This window comes from Lagopus muta, chromosome 10 (assembly GCF_023343835.1).
Source record: "Lagopus muta isolate bLagMut1 chromosome 10, bLagMut1 primary, whole genome shotgun sequence".
Lineage (NCBI taxonomy): Eukaryota > Metazoa > Chordata > Aves > Galliformes > Phasianidae > Lagopus > Lagopus muta.
The window spans coordinates 6,234,129-6,254,457 of NC_064442.1; the positions used below are offsets into that span (position 1 = coordinate 6,234,129).

Consider the following 20,329-nt stretch of genomic DNA (forward strand, 5'->3'; position numbering starts at 1 on the left):
GATGTAGAAGAAAAAGGAATGGGAAGGAAGGAAGCGGGCTGGGAGAGGTATGCACAAGATAAGTGGAGCAGCACTCAACCTATCTCTTCCAAGTCACTGTTCCATGTGGGCTTGGAGGTTTGGAAGAAATTGCTCTGTATGTGAGGGGCAGAAAGTTGCAGAGCTGTGCAGAACTGTAGCGCAAAGGTTTGTAGCTGGGGAATGTGCTGATGTCTTCAGCTGACTTTGGCCTCGATGTCTTGGGAGACGTAGTGGGGCATTCATGGTGTGGTATCATGTTCACTGTGTTAATGCTTAGCACTGATTCTGAGTGCTTCTCTCAGTCTGGGGCATTCATAGAACCACAGATTTGTTTCAGTTGGAAGAGACATTTAACGGTCGTTAGTCCAACCCCCATATGATGAGCAGGGGCACCTACAGCTCAGGGTGCCCACAAGGAGCAAATCGTTCTTGAAGGAATGACTCTTATCAGGAGTATGACTTCTCCAGCTATTTATACAGAAATAGGGCTGCGTGTTCAGAAAGGGAGAAGCATAAATATTCCAAGTGTCTTGTCAGTCCCACGGTTACCACTGTAATTATGAATGGCTCTCCCTGTGAGACACAGTGATAACTGCAGTGCTGCCCTGTTATAAATACAGCATCTTCTGTGCTATTGTTCAAAGACTCCTTTGGAAGCCTGATTTAATAGTTGAGCTGAGTGAATAATTCAAAAACTTTTTATCAAGTACTTGTTTAAATTCTTAAATGAGCTCACCATAACCTTTTTATGCACCCCTCCTGCATGTGTCACACAAGTATTAGAATAATTGAGTTTTACTAGCGCAAATGTTTCTGTGAAGCAAATTTTCAGAGCTTGATGTACGACTGTTTATGGAAAGGGGAATGTTAAAATCTTGCACACCAGTGTCCATGCCAGAAACTCTCACTTGCTTACTTAGGGAAAGGGGAGGGGATGCGGGACCCTCGACTTCATTTGAGCATTCCCAGCTAAGCCCTTCGGTTAGGCTGACTGGTATGCAACTAAAAATCTGAACATGTGGCTAAGGGAACTCCAGTTGTATCTTTTTTCCAGGCCTTTCTAGAACAGTAGCAGTACTGATGTTAAAACATTTGCTTTTTTTTTTCTCTTTCTGGTAAGTACTGTTTCTGGCTTTATTTTCTTCTCTCCCCTCTTTCTATGAGAGCAAGCAGCACATTTGAGCTGTGTCTGCTTAGCATCACTGCATAGCTGAAAATGCCCATGATCCTTTTTTGAGTTGGGTCTTCTCATGGTATGAAGTCCTGCTTTTGGAGGAGAACCTTGCTGATGGGACTTTAGAATTTTGGTTCTCTTTGACTTCTGTCTCTGATCTTTACTTAAAAACTCTTCAAGCAGATGAAATGCGTGTTGAGAAGTGCGGGTGTTGCGCTGAGCATAGCTGCAGAACGTTGAACTTGCAGCTTTGTGTGGCAAAGCAGATTGTTGGAGTGACAAAGAAGCTTCTATTGAAATCCTCTGCTTCCTTCAGTTGCAATATTCCAAGTGTTAAAGGTACAGAGGCTGGAAATCAGCTAGGCATTCATCTCTAGGCCTGTAAAATAGTAACAAAACATAGCTGTAGCATGATCTTCAGAAGTAGTAGCACTTGTTTTGGTTCTCAGAAAGTGCCCCCAAAAGCATGACAACAAATGGTCTTGGATGTGCAGAGGCCAGCCAGTGATGTGTCAGAGCCCAGAAAAGCTGTTCATCTTCGGGTTTCCTAAAGCTGTCACATGCACTAAGTCTTATTTTAACTGCAGCAAGGTGAGCTGCATCCAGATAAGTGCCAGTGAGCATTGGTCTGTTGTGACTTCTTTTTTCCTATTGTGAAAGCTGTTGACTGAAGAACACTTACTCTGTGCCTTTCTGTTTCCTGGCAGTGCAGTGAGTAGCAAGGGTTCGTCAGCTCCAAATTGCTGGTGCTGGCTACTCAGACTTGAAAACAAACACAAAGGTTTGGGAGCACTTTCTTGGCTTGTTCTTAATTAATTATTTGTACAACAGGGGTTGTTTCATGGCAGGAAAGACCCAACGCTCTTACAAAACGTGCAGAACAAGCAGGCTCTGTCTCGTCATCCTATTACGACACTCCCACCGTAGGCAACACCCTTTGTATTGTGACAAACTTGCCATTATTAGTGGTGTAAAAGTGCACATTAAGTAATCTGAACGATTGCTTTTGTGCATTGTATATTTGTAACAGGATATTGTGTCCTAGCCGTTGCAATGCGAAGAATGAGTAAAGACAGGTAAGCAATATTGCTTCCATTTATTATGTGGGGAATACGAGACGTGGCTGCTTTTGATGAAATAAATCCCCTCTAAATCTGAGCGTTTGCCAACTAAGCTGTTGTAGTTTACGATGGAAGCTGTTGATTGCAAGAGGCAATATCTCCAGTGTGAGGAGGGTGAGTGCCAGCTCTTTGCCTTGAGTGATGTGTGCAGAGATACAGGCTGGTGGCAGAACTAAAAGCAGCTGCTGTCTCCTGGTTCCCTACTCCTGTGCTTGGTTACCTTGTGCTTTATGTCTTTGCCCACATAGAAGTGTAATAAACATTTCATTATTTTTGCCTGCCTTAATTTCATTTAGCATTGTCAGAGGGAAAGCTGTTAACAACTTGACATCTATTTGGAATGGATGGAGTCATGAAGAATAGCACAGTTGGTTTCTTCTAAAGCTGCATGCTGTTTTCTGCTGCGAGTGTTTTGATTCTTGTTTATTTTGCAGCTATTTTGGGGAAGAATAGTCTGGGAGAAGGGAAGGAAGGGGCAGGCTTTGCCCTTGCAACCATCATTGTTAGCCCTGGCTTTTGGTAGAAGTTAGCTTCTTTAGCCTGACCTTTCAAGACTTGAGAAATGTGGTTTTGTTTGTATTTCCATCTTTTTACATTTTAAAACAATTGTAACTGTACCAGACTGAACGTTAATGGGGGGAATGGTTTTCAGTGTCCTGATGGAGTTTCCAGGCAGCTTTTCATCAGCCAAGTACTACACCAGGCTCTCAGTGGTCGGGTTTGCTTGGTTAGCTCGGAGAATCTGCAAAGCAACTGTTTAAAATTGCTGACACATGTTAAATAATGTGGAAATCGCCATCCCACTCCACTGAAGTCTGAGTGCTCATGTCTGGAACACGAACAGGATCTGACCCTGAAAATTATACGTGAACTGTCTTAATCTGGAGAGCATTTCCTAGACGGTGTCTTTCCTCTGACCCTGGGTGGTTTATCTGGTTGGCCTTGGGTATTTTTGTTTTTTCTTTTTTTTAATTTAACTTTTCTAAAAGAGTGAGCGAGGGGAAAAAAAATCTCCTGTTCTGCCTTGTTGGTGTATTTCTGAATTATTCAACCACATTTGCGTATTTAGGAATGCTAACTTAAAAAAAGAAAAAAATAATAAAGATCTTGATTCTGAGTATCAAGAGGAGCCCAGTTGGCAGCACTGGGACCTACCATGGGCCTGCTGTGTGCTGTGACGCTGGGGCTGATCCATATCATCACAGGAAATACGGAGCAGCCTCAGGACTTGAAAAGCCCTGGGACTGAGTTCTGAGGTTGAGTGCACCCTCAGCAAGTTTGCAGACGATGCTAAGCTGGGTGGTGCAGTTGACATGGCAGGAGGAAGGGATGCCATCCAGGGGCACGTGGACAGTTTTGAAAAATGAGCCCATGTGAGCTTAATGAGGTTCGACAAGGCCAAGTGCAAGGTCCTGTGGGGCAGTCCTTTCCAACCCAAGCTGTTCTGTGATAATTCTAGCAATAATGCTATTAATATAATGCTTACCATTAAAAAAACAAACAAACAAACAAAAAAAAACAAAAAAAAAACACCCATCATCTTCCATCTCTGTCCTGCAAACTTCTGTTGCTTTGCTTTGGAGCAACTGTAATCAGCCCGTACAGCTTCCCTTCCTTCTGCTGTGAATAAATCTGACCACCTTATCTTCTCCATCGGAAAGTCTTCCCTGTTTAACAGCCTCTCTAGGAGCACATATAAAAGGGGCTTTCACTAGCAAACAGGAAGCAAAATGAATAGAGGAACTTTTGATAATGGCCTGTCTGTCTGAGCACAGGATCAGCCCAACGAAATTGTACCAGTCTGGTGAATGATAGTGCTTCAGCTGGGGCCAGAATTATGAGTTTTTAATCTTGAAACAAGCAAAGACTTCTTCCTCTTAAACAGTCATCAGCTCCCTCTTTGATTTGGGGCCTGCAGTCATCCATCCTCAGCCAGTTTGTTTTTGTTTTTTGCTCTTGCTGAAGTCTGGTTTCATGAGTTTTAAGGAGCCTTGGGTGAATTTTTGTGCAGCAGTGGTTGTGCCCACATGCTCCTGCTGATGCTGCCAGTTACTGTCCTGTGTTTTTGAGCAGTTTGCTTTTTAGGCCCATGATAAGTTCTTGCATTTCAGCTTGGCTCATTGCTTTACGCCTGGCTTGTCTGCTGCATAGCACTGGTTTTATTGCAGGCCGATACGATCGATGTTTGAGGAGTTGCACTGGTGTAATACTGGCAACACCAGTGGAAAATGTCCTGTTGTTTCTGATATGTTTGCTGCCTGAGGAGCATCTTTTTGTCACATGTTGCTGTCTGAAATGCAGTGTGATTCAGATTTCTTATACTAATTGAACGAGAGTTTTATCCTGCTAACTACAATGTTGCACTTTCCTGCGTCGTTTCAGACCCTTTTTCTTGGATTTTAGTAGTAAAAAACCCTCAAATGGCAGCTTTGCTTAGGTAAAATGAAGCAAGACCTTTTTATGGGCCCTTTTTTAGAATCACTTCCCCAATCTAAATTCTTCTGCGTGTTGTGTTGTAATTGAGAGCTGCCCACCAGCTGCACTGCGTGTGCTGTGGTTAAGGCTAGAAGGATGTAGTAAGCAAAAGTAGGGTAATGCCTGTAGTACGACATGAGGACCTCATTTATTAATTTAATCACATGAAGTGGACTTGATGTGCAGAATAATGAAATACAGCTTTCGTCTGCGTGTTACTGCATCATATTATCAATTTATAAAAGTTGGTTTTTCCAAGAGTTTCTCTGCTTTTTTATTTTTATTTTTATTTTTATTTTTATTTTTTTTTGCCTTTTTTTGGATATCTGTTTTGTTGGCATTGCTTACTATCATTTTGTTAGGAAACAAAAGCGTGTTACTTTTTCTCCATCCCTTCTTTTTCCCCTCTATTCCCTCAACAGTTCTTGGAAAGAATTTTTGACGTAGAGGAGAAATCACAGAAGGCTCAAGATTTGTGTGTTTATTTATTTATTTTGTCCCTAACACTGTGAGAAATCAAATACACCCTTTCCCCCCCCCGCACACATCCATTCTCAAACCTCTGAAATGGAGTAGCCAAGCTGTCTGGTGACAAATGGGGTTTCTGAGGGCTGATTGCAAGCACACCTTGTTTATTTCTGAATACGCATGCAAACCTTGTTATTGTGCTTTTAAATACTGGAGAAAATGAGCTCTCCTCCAGCCCAGCTGTGGTGTGCTTGAAGAGGGACCAACAGAGCACTGCTGTGTCAAAAGGCACTGTTTTCCTTTTTGTGATGGAGGGAAGAGTCTGTTGAGCCCTGGTGCAAAGCAACAAGTGTGCCTGTAGATACGCAGCGTATCTGACATGTTAGCTGGAGTTGCTTGTGATCCTTTATGAGATCAAACAGTGACTGTAGCCATCAGAGGCGAATAGAGCACCCTAGCATTTGTGCTTGCAGCTACGGATGATGTGCTGCTCTTTATGAAGTGTCTGTGTAAGGGTTTTCTCTCCATTTTGTGCCGCAGGACCCAGGGCTGTACCCTTCCTGCCTCCCTCCCTTATGATCCCCTTCCAGGGCATGGCCAGCTTGGAAGCTGCAGGCCCCTGTCCCTTGAGATCGCAGACCACAGCGGAGTGAAGTTAATGCAGTCTCAAGGCAGATCTTTGCTTCAGTCTGCTTCTCCATGGCATTTGTTCCTCTTCACACCGGTCCTGCGAGCCGTTAGGCAGCAGCTTGAAATCCAGCGGATGAGCAGAGCCTTTTAACTTTGTGTGTTAGACACATCTATGAATATGTGCAGAGCTAGCTAATAAATAACCCGGGGAAAGGTGGTTAAGAGGAAAGGACATAATTAATCCTGTCGTGCACTCGGCTTTAAAGTTGAGTCCAGAGTGGTAATGTGTTATGCTAGAAAGGTAAACACTATCATTATTCAGCAACAAAATGCGCATGAGGCTGACATTGTTTTCCTCCCTTTGATTTAATAATTTTTTTCTTTGCACCAGCTTTAATATCTGAGATGTCCTTGGGTACAGTGGAAGCCCAGTGAGGCCCTACTCTTTCCAAAGGGTCGTCACTCCTCTATTTTAATTCAGCGAGTGCTGCTCTGCTGACACAGACCGTGTGCTGTTCCAGAAGGCTCTGACTGTGTGTGCTGTGGTGCTCAGCTGTCATTCCTGCAGCGCAGGAGGGAATTGGTTTTATCAGGTGATCCCTTTTCAGCTCCCCGCACTGCTGTGTTTGACCCAGGTCAAAGTCACGTATCATATAGAAGAAAAATAAACCAACCCTTCCCCCAGTGGTGGAAGAATACCTGTTGCTTATAGAGGTCTTCTTATTGGTAGATCATAGAATCATTGAGGCTGGAAAAGAGCACTGAGATCACCTCATCCAACCATGAGCCCACCTCCACTATGCCCACTGCCCGTGTCCCTCAGTGCCACGTCCCCACCATTCCTGAACACCTCCAGAGATCTCTGTGTTCTGAGCTCTCTGTGTCTCCCTAACAAATTACAGCGCTCAGAACTTTTTCTTCTTCCCCTGTTCCCACCACTGTCAGTTTAAAAGGGCCTGGTAATAAAGCAGTGTTGTAAATTATATTTCTGTGCTCCGTCAGGGTTCTTCTGATTCCAGAAAGCTTGCAAAACTCTCAGGAATGTGGAGAGGAAGGGGACTCCTTCCCAGATATGAATCCAAAAGATATTGCATGTTGTCAGCTCGCACAAGCTCTTTTTCTTCAAAGAATGACAGATCTTTTCTTCTTTTTATTTTTTTTTAATTTTTTATTTTTTAGTTGTTGAGATTTTGATCAAAAATTGATCACCCGTGGTGGATGGCATGAAGCACATTGAGTAGAGGGGCTGTTGTGTGGTTGATGTGCTGTTCATTTGGCATCCAGTAGTCTTTTTATTTTGCTGAGGCAGATACAGGGTTCCCCAGCTCCTCCAGCACGACCGTGGGAGAGATGTGTTGGTTTTAGGTTTCACCACTTGAGTGATGGGGTTAGCCCAAGACAGAGATACATCTCTGGGTATGGAAATGCTCTTGGCCCAGATCTTGTCTAGCGATGTAAAGCCTGAGAAAGGACCAGGAGGTCAACTTGAGCTTCTTAAAGAATGCAGTATATGTTCATTCTGTGGCATGTTGCTGTCTTTTTTTTTCAATTTTATTTATTATTATCCTAAGTTCAAAAGGGAAAAATTTGGCTACAAGCTTGTGTTAATTTAAAAAAAAAAAAAAAAAAGCTTTAATTGTAGCCTAATTTGCAGCCACGTAATTATTGGTATCAATAACATTAAAGCATTAATGATTAGGAACTTTAAGAACCTGCCTCTTAGCACCTCTCCTCCATCACATCTGTCTTCTTACTGCCCAGCTGGGCAATCTTATCAATCTGCAGACACTAGAATTTTTTTTTTTTGCACAGATAGCAATAGCTATGTAACTAGTATGCATTTCTCCTAGCATTTGTTCCAGAAGTAAGCTTTTGCTGTTCCTGTCAGTTAAGTGATTGACTTTTTTGATGGTGTGTAGAAAAGTGAACCTCTGGAACAAGCTAAAATGAACAGAAGCTTGTTTCCTCTTTGCTCACATAGGCATTTATTCACTTCCCCATCTGCTTTGATTTTGAAGATTGCTCAGATTCTTCCTCTGTCTGACCCACTTGGCATAAGCTGCAGAAGATTATCTTTCTTCAATAGCCAAGTTTATAGGGCTCCAGCTTATTTGTAAGTAATCCTTTGAGTTTTGAGTGCTGCCTTTCTCTTCCTTCCCCCTTCAAAAGCTGACTTACTGCCATTCATCTACAAATGGGGAAATGCTGTTGCAGCCTGTAGGTGGAGGGGAGAGTTGGCTCAGAGGCTTTGCAAGAGGACATGGAAAATGTCTGACAGAAATCAGTTTGCATTGAAGTGCTGGGCTCTACAGTTACTAAACCTTTGACTTGTACGTGTTTGTAGATATAAATGAGTAAGAAGAGTAACAGAATGAATATATTTGTTTTGGACTTCCTTAAATAAAGGAGCGGTAAAAAACCAAAAACATACGAAGGGCTCGAGGTGATCATCTTGCTGTCTTTAAAACCCAATTTCATCATTTCTTATTGCTCCAAGTGAGACCGTTACCTGCTGTAGTGCTTTGCTTCTGCTCTGAATGAAACAAGGGGTGATTTCACATCTGCTTTTTCCTGGTAGCCTGGTATTTACCACAAGCGTAATTCTGGCTTTTGGCTAGCTTTCCTCCTTCGTCCTTCCTTAATTCTCCTGTGCTTTCTAGCTTTTACACTGCTCCCAACTACGGGGTGGTTTTTGTTTTTGTTTTGCTTTTCTTTGTTGGCCTTGGTGTAGATACAGCTTTTTTCAGTGGACTGTGATGTTGTGCAGAGCTGCTTCTCTCAGCTTGAGTTTCCAAGCCTTGTGACCCATGTGTGGCCCTTCTGGCCCCTGGATAGCCAGAGGCTGCAGCCCTTTGCAGTGAGAGTTGGTCTTGCTTTGAACATGTGGGATTCCAAGTATTTCCTATTAGACATACATGTAGTATAAACAAGCTGTTTTGTTTAGTATGAGCTTTTTATCCTGTTAGGACTAGAGATCTCTTATAAAGCAATTAATATAACTTTAAAACTAATATTTGTCATTATTTAAATAGGCATAAATCAGGATGTTGTAGCAGAAATGCTAAGTTGTGGCCTGAAGCATTGATTGAGCACCTGGTGGGAAGGCAGGGCTAACCCAGGGAGTTCAGGTGCATGCAATGCAATGTAATGCAGCTGAGTGACCAGAATCCACCCCTTTCCAGCCTCATTTAAGGGCTGGCAGTGGCAGGGGGGAGATCTCTGTGGAGCTCCTTGTGTGCCTGAGGCCTTCTGAAGGTAAGCAGTTTTCCTTCCTTTGTTTCTGCATCCCTAGTTGCTACGTTTGGGCTTGTACTCATTTGCTGCAGCCTAGGATTGTGCCACTCTGCTGTTATTGCTGTACTTTCCATCACATTGTAGCATTACAGTGACATGCAAAGAACATTGATGTTCCCAGCATCACAAGGACCTGATGACAGACTTCCTTGGACGTAGGTTGTGTACTTTTTTTTGCTCACTTCTTTATTGAAGTTGTACACCAATTTCATAACCTTTTGAAACTCGTGTCAATGACAGAAGGGGTGTATGTATTGTGGTGGACACAGGTTTCAGTTTGAGTTGTAGAATACATGTGGGAAATGTAGGATGTTGGGGATGGTGGATACCATGTGGGTCTGTTGGTGCAGTACCTTTGCTGCTCTCATTGGCTTGGTACAGGAGAGTCCAAATTGAAATATTTAAACTGGAAAGGGTTAAGCAGCAGATTGCTTGCTGCAATAAATCTTTTAGGGGGTTGGAGGATGAGACTAGTTCCAGAACTGTCATGCTGTAGAGGGGTTTCCATGCTAGGCTGTTAGGTATGTTAGAAAGGGAAGCAAGAAGCTCCTTTGTTTTTAAGAAATTTTCTAACTATTCCTATAGAGGGAACAACCAGGTGATCAAGTGCCTGTCTGAATGCCAGCGCATCCAGTGCCATTGTATTGCTGGGAATCAGTGTTAACTTCATGGAAAAATGAAGCTTAGGACTTGAAAAAGGTGGACGATAACGAACCTGGGGAGGGAAGGGAGGAGGATAAAGGGTAATAGGGTGACCTCTGACTGTCTGACTTTGTTTACGAAGTAGCTAATGTTCTTCTATTATAGAAAATGTAAAATCTTACCTCCAAGGAACTTGAGTTCAGTGGGTGGAGGAGTTCATAATGTTTTCAAGACTTGCCTTCTGCTCATGATTCATGGGTGACTTCAGTATCTTCACCCACTGAGAGCGGTTGGAGCTTTAGTTCATCAGGCTTTTCAAAAACTACAAATGTGCAGATGGTGAGGGGCTGGGAGGGAAGGAGGGAGGGAGGGAGCCCTTGGCCTCTGTGCAGTGGTAACACTTAAAACTCATATGGATACAGCTCGCATAGACATCCATTTCAGCGTTCCCATGAAAAGCTTATGAGTTGGCAAGATTTCAAGGGCTGAAAAAACACTCTGTTTACAACATGTTTTATTAATGTTGAAGGAGTAATGTTGCTCTGTTTCAACGTCTGCCACTGCATGGAATCAGTTCAACTTGTAGACTTTAGCTTTTCCCCCAAATAAAACTAAGGTGTGCCTTCACATCTGCTTTCTCCTGGTAGCCTTGTGTTAATTGGGTAGACGCACCTCCAAGCTTTGGCTAGGTTTCCTCCTTCTCCTTCCTTAATTCTCCTGTACTATGTGGAGAATTCATGATTCTTGGCCCTCAGTGTGTGCTGTGAAACGCACTCAGTGTAAGCCTTGATGTTAAGCATCACATCCCACTTACTTTCCATGATGACTTTTTGCCTCCTTTTAAGCTGTACGTGAAGGTGAATGTGAAATCGGGCAGCTGAGAAAATGGTGTAGCCTCTTAAAACTTGGCAAGTCTGGTTGGCATAATGGGTGACTTTTTTTTAAAGAAAAATATATTTTTAAGAGAAATTAGTGTTGTTAAGCACGAACTTTAAGGTGAAGTTTCTGAAGATGATTAATTTTTGCAGCAGCCGTGATGCTGGGCCGATAGACAACTCCAGCACAAAATCCCAGTTTACAGTTCCCCCAATTGGTGTTACTCTTGTAAGATGACCTCTGCATGGGGGCTGGCTGGTGAACAAGGCACGGCTGCGGGACAGCTGAAGTGGGAGCGCCTGCAGTGCCCACGGCATCGGGTTGCACACTGAAAAAGGAGCCCGGATTCAAATCCTGAACACTGGCTTCTTTCAGGGCTGTGCAGTCTGCTTGCAGGGTACTGCAGGCGTTCTTTGGGACTGGGAAAGAAGTGAGGGTATGTGACTACTTGCAAGTAGTTTTTGCTTCCTTAAGTGAGATTGTTGCATCTCCTCCTTATTCTTCTGTTTTGTGGGTATTGATGCATAATTAACGAAGCAGTTGGGGCACTCTAAAAGTGCTGCAGGATTATAAAATGTTATCACATTTATGTGTGTGTGCTCTTAAAAGTTGAGGCTTCCAACTCCCACTGTGCATCTGCTTGGATGGGCTGTGCAGGTTCTCCCTACCCTGGTTCTCTCATCTGCTCATTCCTCCCACTTGACCAAAGCCACCAGATCTTCCTGCCATGTGTTCAGCAGTCTGTCCTTTGGAAATCAGTTTTCTTGCCTGCTTTTCCATCCCAGCCCCTTTGAAGCTAATTAGTGCTGTCTTTTCCCATTACCCTGTTGGGTTGCTTCAGTAGTGCCATGGACGTGTTGGCCTTCTTGCCCAACTGAAAACCAGCTTATTTATTATCTATCTGTTTATAAAGAAATGTTTGTTTGTTGGGACAGAGTAAGCTGTACTTTTAAATAGGCTTAATTGTAGAACTATTAGGGTTGGAGAAGACCTGTAGAATCATCTAATCCAACTGTCCACCTACCACCAGTGTTGCCTGATAAACCATATCCCTGAAATATATCACCTGCAGATGAAAACTGGGGTCTAGCATTGGGCTCTCTAGCTAGAGATGCAGAAATACCACCTGCATCACCAAAAAATGATATCCCTTCCTTTTGTAACAGAATGGAAGCTCCCTGGGTCTGTCTGTTACCTATTGCCTCAGTATCAGTGCTCACAGCTGACGTGCTCTGAAAGAAGAAAAGCTCGTGTAACTCAGTCTGCTTTCCCTTGCTGAGCCAAGGCCTTAATTCAAGCGTGGATAAAGCCAGGAATTTGATCAGGCCTCCTAATGTTGGTCACACTTTGAACGTAGTGAAATGGAGTAGAGCCGAGTTACAGAAGAGGTTTTTCTCGTGAAATTTGAAGTGTTTGGCATGCCACTGAAAATGTGCAGGAATTGTCCCTACCGAGTTCCCCGTACTCAGCTCTTTGCTTGTATTCTGAGCAGTTAAAAGGGAATAATTGGTTTTTTTTTCCCTGCAGTGAAATATGTGGCACTGCTCAAATTGTGAAGTCCTGCAGGCCGAGTCCATCAGTTCATCTTAATCTGGAATATTTATGGCTTAGAACAGACAGCGAGTTTCTCTTACTCCTAAATTAGGTCTTTATTCAGCTTAGTGAAGCAGGGAACATTCTGACACGCTGGGACCCTTCTGCAGGGCATTGTGTGGGTTTTCTTAAAATAAAAATGAGGGGAAGGGAAAGGAGAATAGGTCAGGTGGTGAAGTGGTTTCAGTCGCTATTAATGTTTGCCTACTGCAGCAGTAACTCATATTTCGTGGCTTTTCCCAGGGCTGGGAGAGGAAGGGAAGGAAGGAGGAAGCTGGCTGTACGGTTTTTGTTGAACTGGTGCCTGTTACAAAGCAAAATTTTTCTGCTTTGTTGCATCCAGCATCCCTGGGAATATAAAGGAAAAAATCCTATACATAGGAAAAATCTGCGCAGATTGCAGTCCGTTTGTTTGTTTCAAGGACCGTAGCCCAACTAACAAACTAGTTCTGCTTAATCTGTCTCCTAATTAAGCATCTTAAAGGAATGGATTACTAGCATTTATTCAAAGCGTTTGTGAATCCTGCCCATTGCTTTCTATACTGTGCAGGTTGAAAGACTTTGCCTATGCACGGGTTGCTATTTTAAATTCATTGCATGGAAAAAAAGGAAAAGGAAAGTGATGATATTTAAGAACGATAGAGGTAGCTTACTGGTAGCCTTTCTGGTTAGCTCTTGTGCTGCAGTAACCTTCTAAGAGTTGTGGTTTGGATGCTGCCAACAGCATACAGCAAATAAATTTGCTCAAGAAAGCAAATGGTCTTTGATGCACAATTGCTGCTCGGAGCCCTAGGCCTGGGAGAAGTAATAGTGTTGGAGATAGTGGTGAGGAGCACTTCCAGGTCTCTATACTTGCTGCTTTTAACATTTTAGCTATGCTCTTGGATTACATGTATATTTTTTTTAATTGTCAAGGGCATAAATCTTGTTGTTACATGCAAGGGAATGGAAAAAAAACCCAACGCTTTCCTAAAATTTGTGATTGCACCTTTTGGAGCTGCATGGAGATGAATGTTCAGCATAGGAGCCAGAAGCAAGCTGCAGCAGAGCTTATGTGTGAAGAATTTAATTAATGCATGGTTTACATAATATGAAAGAGAAGACCCCACTTTCTTTGACTTATGAAAGTAACTCCACTAAAATCAGAGCTGCTATTCGCATGAAGGAGAGTTTGCAGGTTGCAGCCGAATTTAGATGTATTTATTTGTGTAAGAGCAGCTCCAGAATACAGATAATGCACAATTTATTATGTCTGTTAAGCTTTCAGGTTTCCATCCAGTTTAGGAAGAATTCACTGGACTTTATCATTCTGTAAACTGAGCCTGTCATTTCCTGAAGAGTAATGAACAGCACTGGCAGAGCTTGCAATGCCTTTACACAGAAACACTGCTGTGTTGTGAGTGTTTGTGGCCTGCCTAGCACAGAGCGCCCAAAGGACAGCTTCAGGTACCTTGGTGTCGAATATTTAACCGACCAGAGGTGTGGCTGGTTGAACATTGCCTGTGATTCTGACTTGGTACGTGACTTCCAATGCACAGCCATGACAAAGCACTGCTACGTGAGCGCTGGGAGGTGTTGGATGTGGAATGAGCTTGCAGCTCTGTTTTGGGGAATTGTCTTTTCAGGAGGAATTGGTTTGTGTTCCCAAAGGAGACCTCCTGTCAGCCCTTCCAGACCGGAGGGCTCAGCACCAACCTGCACAACTATCCCTTGCAGTGCTGTTGAGGATGATGAGGTGGAGGTGGGCAAAAATGGTCATCCCTTTCACTTGAGCTGTGATGTATCCAGTGATGTTTGTTGGAGAAAGGTTCGTCTTGCTGCCCCACAAGAAACATTAAATACAGCCCTGAGTACTTTCCTCCTGCAGCATTAGTTCAGAAGGGGCTGGAAAATTCTCCGTCAGAAATCGGTAAGAGTTTTGTGTCTGCTTTAGGGCACTTTCCTTACTTTCTTTGCCACTGCTGCCTGCTGCTCTGCTTTGTGTTGTGTTGGAACAGCTTTCTTTGGGGTACAGTGTACCTGGGAGGAAAGACACAAGGTTGTTGCACTAGTTAATTGTTAAGGCTGCTGATGAGGAGTAAGCTCATGTGGCCAAAAAGAGCGATCACAGCTTGTCTTTAAGGGGAGAGAAGCTGGGTGTGAGTGCTAGCTCAGTGACAGAACCTTTCAGAAGGGAAGAAATGCAAGCTGCTGGCTCTTTGGCTTATCTGGGGGGAGAATAAAGGACTAAGGGATCTCTTTCCTGAGGTGCCATGCAGTAGGGTGAGGGATGTGATGGTGCCTCGCAGTGCAGCTGGAGAGTTCAGCTATTCTTACCTGAGATATCATGGGTTTGCAGGGAGAAATTCTGCAAAGTAAAAGCTGTTACCTCAAGTCCTGAAGAGGAGTATTGCTCAGAGGCACGTCTTGGTGTTATGCTGTTGTGTGGCTCAGGTGCTCTGTGGTCAGAGGACACCTGGCTGTTATGTACATGCTTAGGTGAGTTTGGGGTGGATGGGAGCCTGTGTTACCTGATGGAAAGGACTTTTCCCCTTTCATAACGACTGTTTGCTTCCTGTTTCACTGTGCAATAGAGACACACATGCTTACAATAAAAAGAAGAATGAATTTGCATTCTTCTCCGTTGCTTTTATGTGGGCCTTTTGGCTCATGACTCATTGCTTGTTAGAGTCTTCTGAGCCAAAAATGCAGCTGCATTTTTCTGTGTCACATGCTTTCTTGCCAGGTCCGGTAATAGCAACCGTTGGACAAGTGTAACATAACCTGCCTTACCACAACTGTGTGTGGAATCAGACTCGTGGGAAGCTCAAGATGACTTTCATAGCAAGGAAAAAGTGTGATCGCACTTCCTCCTTCCCCTCATCCCTGGGCATGTGCTGCTTGTTAACACCCTGGATTCTTGTGGAAATGGTAGTAATAGCGAAGGATATCTCTGATTTTTGTGATGGAAGATCTATTGGCGGTGACTGGATTGTGAGATCGTCTTGGGACAGCAAGGCTAGCAGTAAAAGAGAGGGTTTGAATTACAGTTGGGAGGCATAGAGAAATGCTTAGTTCTGGCAAATGATGTGTTCAGCTGAGAGAGGAAATGCGAAGCAGGGACCCAACTGGATTCTCGGCATGGCTTGCGTTCCCTGCACGATGCAGATGTTTCCCAGAGCAGTTTACCAGCACGTTTTCCACATCTTCAGTTTCCCAAATGGTGCTGTTGTCTTCAGACTCTCTGCTCTTTGAGATCTTAAACTGCCATGAAAAGACTTGCCCTTCTAAAAGACGGCGAGAAGAAGAAATAGAGCAGTCTCTTGAATTGTATTTGAAGTCATATGGTGGGCTGGTAGTTTGGCACTTCTTGAAAACATTCTGGAGAAGGCCCATGGTAGCGATCAGCTGCGTCTGATCACAAGACAACTTTAGGCTTTGAGAAAGGACACAACTGCTGAATTGGAAATAAATATGCAGCATTGAGTTGCTCCTATGGGGTACTGAGGATGAAAGATGCTTTCAATGTTCCCTGAAGTTGTAACAGCACTTGGTATCTAGCCCATCCCTCCCCTCTCGTGCAATGTATGCATGCTCTCAATGTAAAGGTTTTGAAATGCATTTCTGTACGAGTTTGTGAAAGCATTTAAAATGCTGAGAAATGACCCACGCCTATTTTGGCTGTATCTGTTGTCCTGGCTCAAGAGCTGTGAGATTATATCAGCATTATATCTCTGATTTTTGTATAGATACTTTGCAAAACAAACAAAAAACCCAACCTCTAGATTCTTCCCAATTATTTTCAATGGTTTCAGTATTTATAACAATAATAGCCTTCAAGATAGTAATGTTTATTTTTGCATATCCTCTTGCATTACGTGTTTGCTTGTTGTTATTAAAATAACTTGCAAGCTTGGATTCATGGAGCTTCTGATCCTTCATGAGTATGATGCAACTGTTTGAACTTTTTGTAAGTATTTTGAATAAGCCTTTGCTGGCTTTCCTACCAGATTTCATCCTAAAGTCACTTAGGAAGCACTGAGATGCTTCTCTAAGGTGGCATAATCACACCTGTGTGCACACGGATGCTTTGAGCCCCAAAAGAAAAAGCAAGCACATTTCCTATGCGTGTTAAAAGAGCAGATTGCACTACTGTTAGACTATTTCTTCACCTTTCCTTGTGAGATAATCTCGCAGGGGGCTGAGCACTGGCCTTTCTAATCCAGCTGTGAGCTCATTCGCCTATTTACTGCCAGCCAGGCAGCATTATTGCTGCTGACCTCAGTGACCCACTTATTTATAAAGCAGTGCACACTTTGCTGAGCAATGTGGAAGGCTCTGAGGCCTTGGCTCTCTGGTGGGCTCGAGTGCTCATTGCTAGCAACTGATTAACGAGTACTTGGGGACAATAAGATTATTTCATTTGATGTCAGCCAGCTAAAAATTGCAGCCAATTCTACTCCCATCGGTGCTGTTTGGCAGTGAATAGGTTTCACTCCAGGCCTCACATAGAGGGCAGGCTTTAAAACAGGTCCCTACCTGTAGAGGTATAAGTGGGGCTGGGACAGCAATGCTGGGCAAGTTGGTTTTGCTCTGTGCTTTTGGAGTTAATGGCATCTGTGTCACAAGTTGTTAGACGTGGATACCTTGAACAAATTTCTCATGATTTTGCATCAAGACCTACTGATAGGAATGAATGTCATCTGTGCATAAACCATGCTGTTTGCTTTATCCTTTACTCTCAGGTGGTAGGAGAGCGGAAGAGTCTGTGCACGGAGTGGTAGCTGAACATAACAAGGTGAATCAAGGGCAGAGCAGGAGGCTTAACTTGCAATTTCCTTGTCTTTGTTGGTTTAAGTCTGACCCTCCCATTTGTTCAATGTTTTGTATTTCATTTCCTCAGTTGCTTAAGGAAAGGTTGTGGCCAGGAGAGGAGCTTCAGAGGTGGGGCACACAGGATTCAAATCAAGAACCTGTGTTTTACTTCCAGCAGATGCACAAGTTATTAAAAAAGTAGGTCAGAGAAAGTAGATTCCAGTTGCAGAGGTGTGGAGGAAGCTTTTAGTCCGGGGTGGCTCCTAATTTCATCCGTAGCCTTGAGGATGAAAAAGGAAAGTCGAACCTGAAGGTTCTGGTGATGCTCAAAAGGAGCCAGATGGGTGCACTTCTGAGCAGCAGAATGGGATTTGATCTCATCCTGGAGCTCTGCATTAGGCTTTTATTTCCAGTCATAGCGCTGTGCTCCTTTCTGCTCCCAATGCTCTCGTAGTTGAGAGGTGGAACTTGCAGAAGAAAACAGTTGCAGTTCTAGCTGTGACAAAATTGCCAAAGACAAATTCTTTGGGGTTGTTCTTCTTCAATTTGAATTCTCCTGCAAACAGTTACAGATGGACCCAATCCCGAACTTACGGCTTGAGTGGAAAATGTGGGTGCAATTTGTCAGCCTCTGATAGAAGCAACTGAACTTACATGGTCCTCATGCTTTCTTCTGACCCTAACATCATTTCGGAAAAGCCTGGAAACAAACAATCTCTTGGCCTGAGGTGCCAGGGGAAAAAGAAAAAGCAAAGTCAGTCAGTCAGTAGATGCTAATCTCATGTAGGAACACTGGAAAAACTGTTTTTTTTTTTTTTTTCTCTTTGTGTGCCACCACCCTTTCATTCTTTCTTAATCACCTGCATACCTGCCAGCCTTTTGCCACTCATGACGTTTGCATGCAGAGATCTCTGTTGCTTGGAAGCTAATCAGCTTCTGGTTGTCCTTCCTCCACCTGAGGTTCTCAGGAGATCTCTTACTCCTATGTCATCGACAAGAATTTAGGTGTAAGCAAAGAGCCCTTTCCTGCCATTCTGCTATCTTTGTTTTCTGCTATCTGTAGAAATACGATTACATTTTCAGGGAACACAAAAATTGAATTGGCGTCTGTATCACTGTTCTTCATGGCATGAAGTTCTGGTTTCTAGTTCTAACAGTGCTAAGGAAAAAGTGCGTGTGTGCCCTTAGACATCACGGTGAGCATTTTAATTGAGCATATCTTGGTGCACTTTGTAAGTATAGATCAGAAAAATGATGTTTAGCAATAGATATTATCTGCGGAGTAACGTCTAGATTGAAGTCTGCTGTTGTTCAGGGCAGGGCACCTGGAGGGGGAAAAGAAGAAACAGAAGTGAAATCGTTATCATGGAAAAAGATAACTTGAGCATCAACAAATGAAAAGCACAGAGAGTAAGGGTATTTGAGCAGAGGTAGGAACAGCATTAAATACGATGCTGTGGTCCCTGCCTTAAAACATTTTCCTTCAGAATAAAATCACAAAATACTGAGCAAACCGGTGACTTAAAAACAGCCAAGTGTTGTGGATCTTGACTGAGTGCCAGTGTGTGTAGTAGGGACAGGTGTCTGTCCGAAGCAGTAATGTTTTGATGAATACTACTTTTGCTGCTGAGCTTAGTGGTGATATGGACTATCAGCCAGGTGGACTTTAGCAGTGTGTTTGGCTCTCTGTGACCAGCATTGCTGTAGTCAGTTTTGTCTCTTTTCCCTTATTGATAGCAACGGAAAACATCCTGGGTCAGACAGTGGCCATGCATAGTGCTGTAAACTGGCTATGGCCAGCTGAAACAAAACAAGGAGCAAAATCTTTACCGGTCCTTATAACTGTGGTGTACTGGAAAGGCTGTATGTGCTATTGATGAGCCCCTCTCAGCTCAGGAAAACCAGTTAAATATCGTTGGTGGTTTGTTTTGTTTTGCTCAAGCTAACCCTGTTTATTGTTGTGCAGGATTAGGACAAGTCCTGGGGAAGGCAGGCAATGTGTGAACAGATTAGCATCAACAACAGGAATACAGCAGAGGGGAGATCCAAACGATGTGGGGTTGTGCTTGCAGTCAGTGAATCACCGCTTACACAGGTGCAGATGGGCAGATGGACACTGGAAGCCCTGCGTGCACGTGGAATTGCGGGCTGTGCCTTTGTTGCGCTCGTGCTTGGGCAGCACCCACTGGGACTGCTGACACCCAGGGTATTGCACAAGCAGGCGGGTACAGGTGTACTGGCCAAAGGGTGTGTGCTGCAATTACAGTCAGCTGTAATGCTGACTTTTCCCTGCAATGCTCATTGCGTTGATCAGTGAGATCCTTTGCTGTGTAACTGCAAGAAGGAAGGGAGGTCTATTCAGTGAAAACTGCTTTTATTTTAACTGAAGAAGCTTTGCTGCAGGGAGTGGCTGGGGGGAGAAATGCAGCAGCAGATGCTCAGATGGTTTTAGGTAGATTTGTTGTCAATGATTTGGACATGTGTTACATGGATGCTTGTTGACTTGTTTGGGAAGTCTTTTGCTTCCTCCCCAGGAGCACTGGGCTGTTTTGTTGTTGAGCAAAGTCCGTGCGAAGAGCTCATGCTGTTTATTGATGTCCCTTGCTTCTCTGCTCGCAGTGTGCAGAGTAGCTGTGACTTTTAAAGATCTTCCTGCAAACCTCTGCCTCTCAAGGGGGGAAGGCAAAAATACAAAAGCAGTTGAATGAGAACAGTTTCCTTGTTAGAGGAGGAGAAAAAAGTTGCATGAAAGTTAAAGCAGACAGCCCACTGAAAGACTCTCCATGGCTGCACATTGTTTGCTTTCAGCCACCCAATGATATAAGCTGCCTGATCCATAGTGCCTGCAAGAGGCTCAGAGCAGTGCCCTGTGATAAGATCTGCTGGGGCAAAAATGGGTCTGTACATGAAGGAAACAAAGGACAAATGCTGTGTAGCTTTCCCAGCTCTGCTGCTGTGTGCTCAGTGGTATTTTCAGCAATGAAATGCCCACTTGCTCAAACTTCTTCCCAGGGGCTGGGATGGAGCAGACCCAGCAACAACCTGCCGCACAGGATGTGCCTGCAGGTTTCACTGTGAGTCCTCAGTGATCTATGAAGAAAAACCTCTGAGCTGTGCCTGCTTTTTGTGGCCTCACAGAGCCTTGTTCATCGCCAGCTGTATGGCCACAGCCCACGGAGTGGCTGCTGAGCCCCAAAGTGACAGCAGGGATGGCCTAGGAGACAGGAAACACGTGGGAGTG

At 43.8% G+C, this 20,329-nt stretch overlaps 1 protein-coding gene across 2 annotated transcripts in view; it reads left to right on the forward strand.

Annotated features, from left to right (window-relative positions):
- AKAP13 (A-kinase anchoring protein 13) overlaps positions 1-20,329 on the forward strand; it is a 195,681-nt gene that overhangs the window by 9,980 nt on the left and 165,372 nt on the right. The window contains exon 1 of one of the 2 annotated variants that reach the window (XM_048956245.1): positions 9,070-9,144. The exons of the other annotated variant lie outside the window; for it this stretch is intronic. The gene's annotated coding sequence lies outside the window, so the exon portion shown is untranslated. Of the gene's footprint in view, positions 1-9,069; positions 9,145-20,329 lie in introns of those variants that run through there. 2 annotated transcript variants of the gene reach the window in all.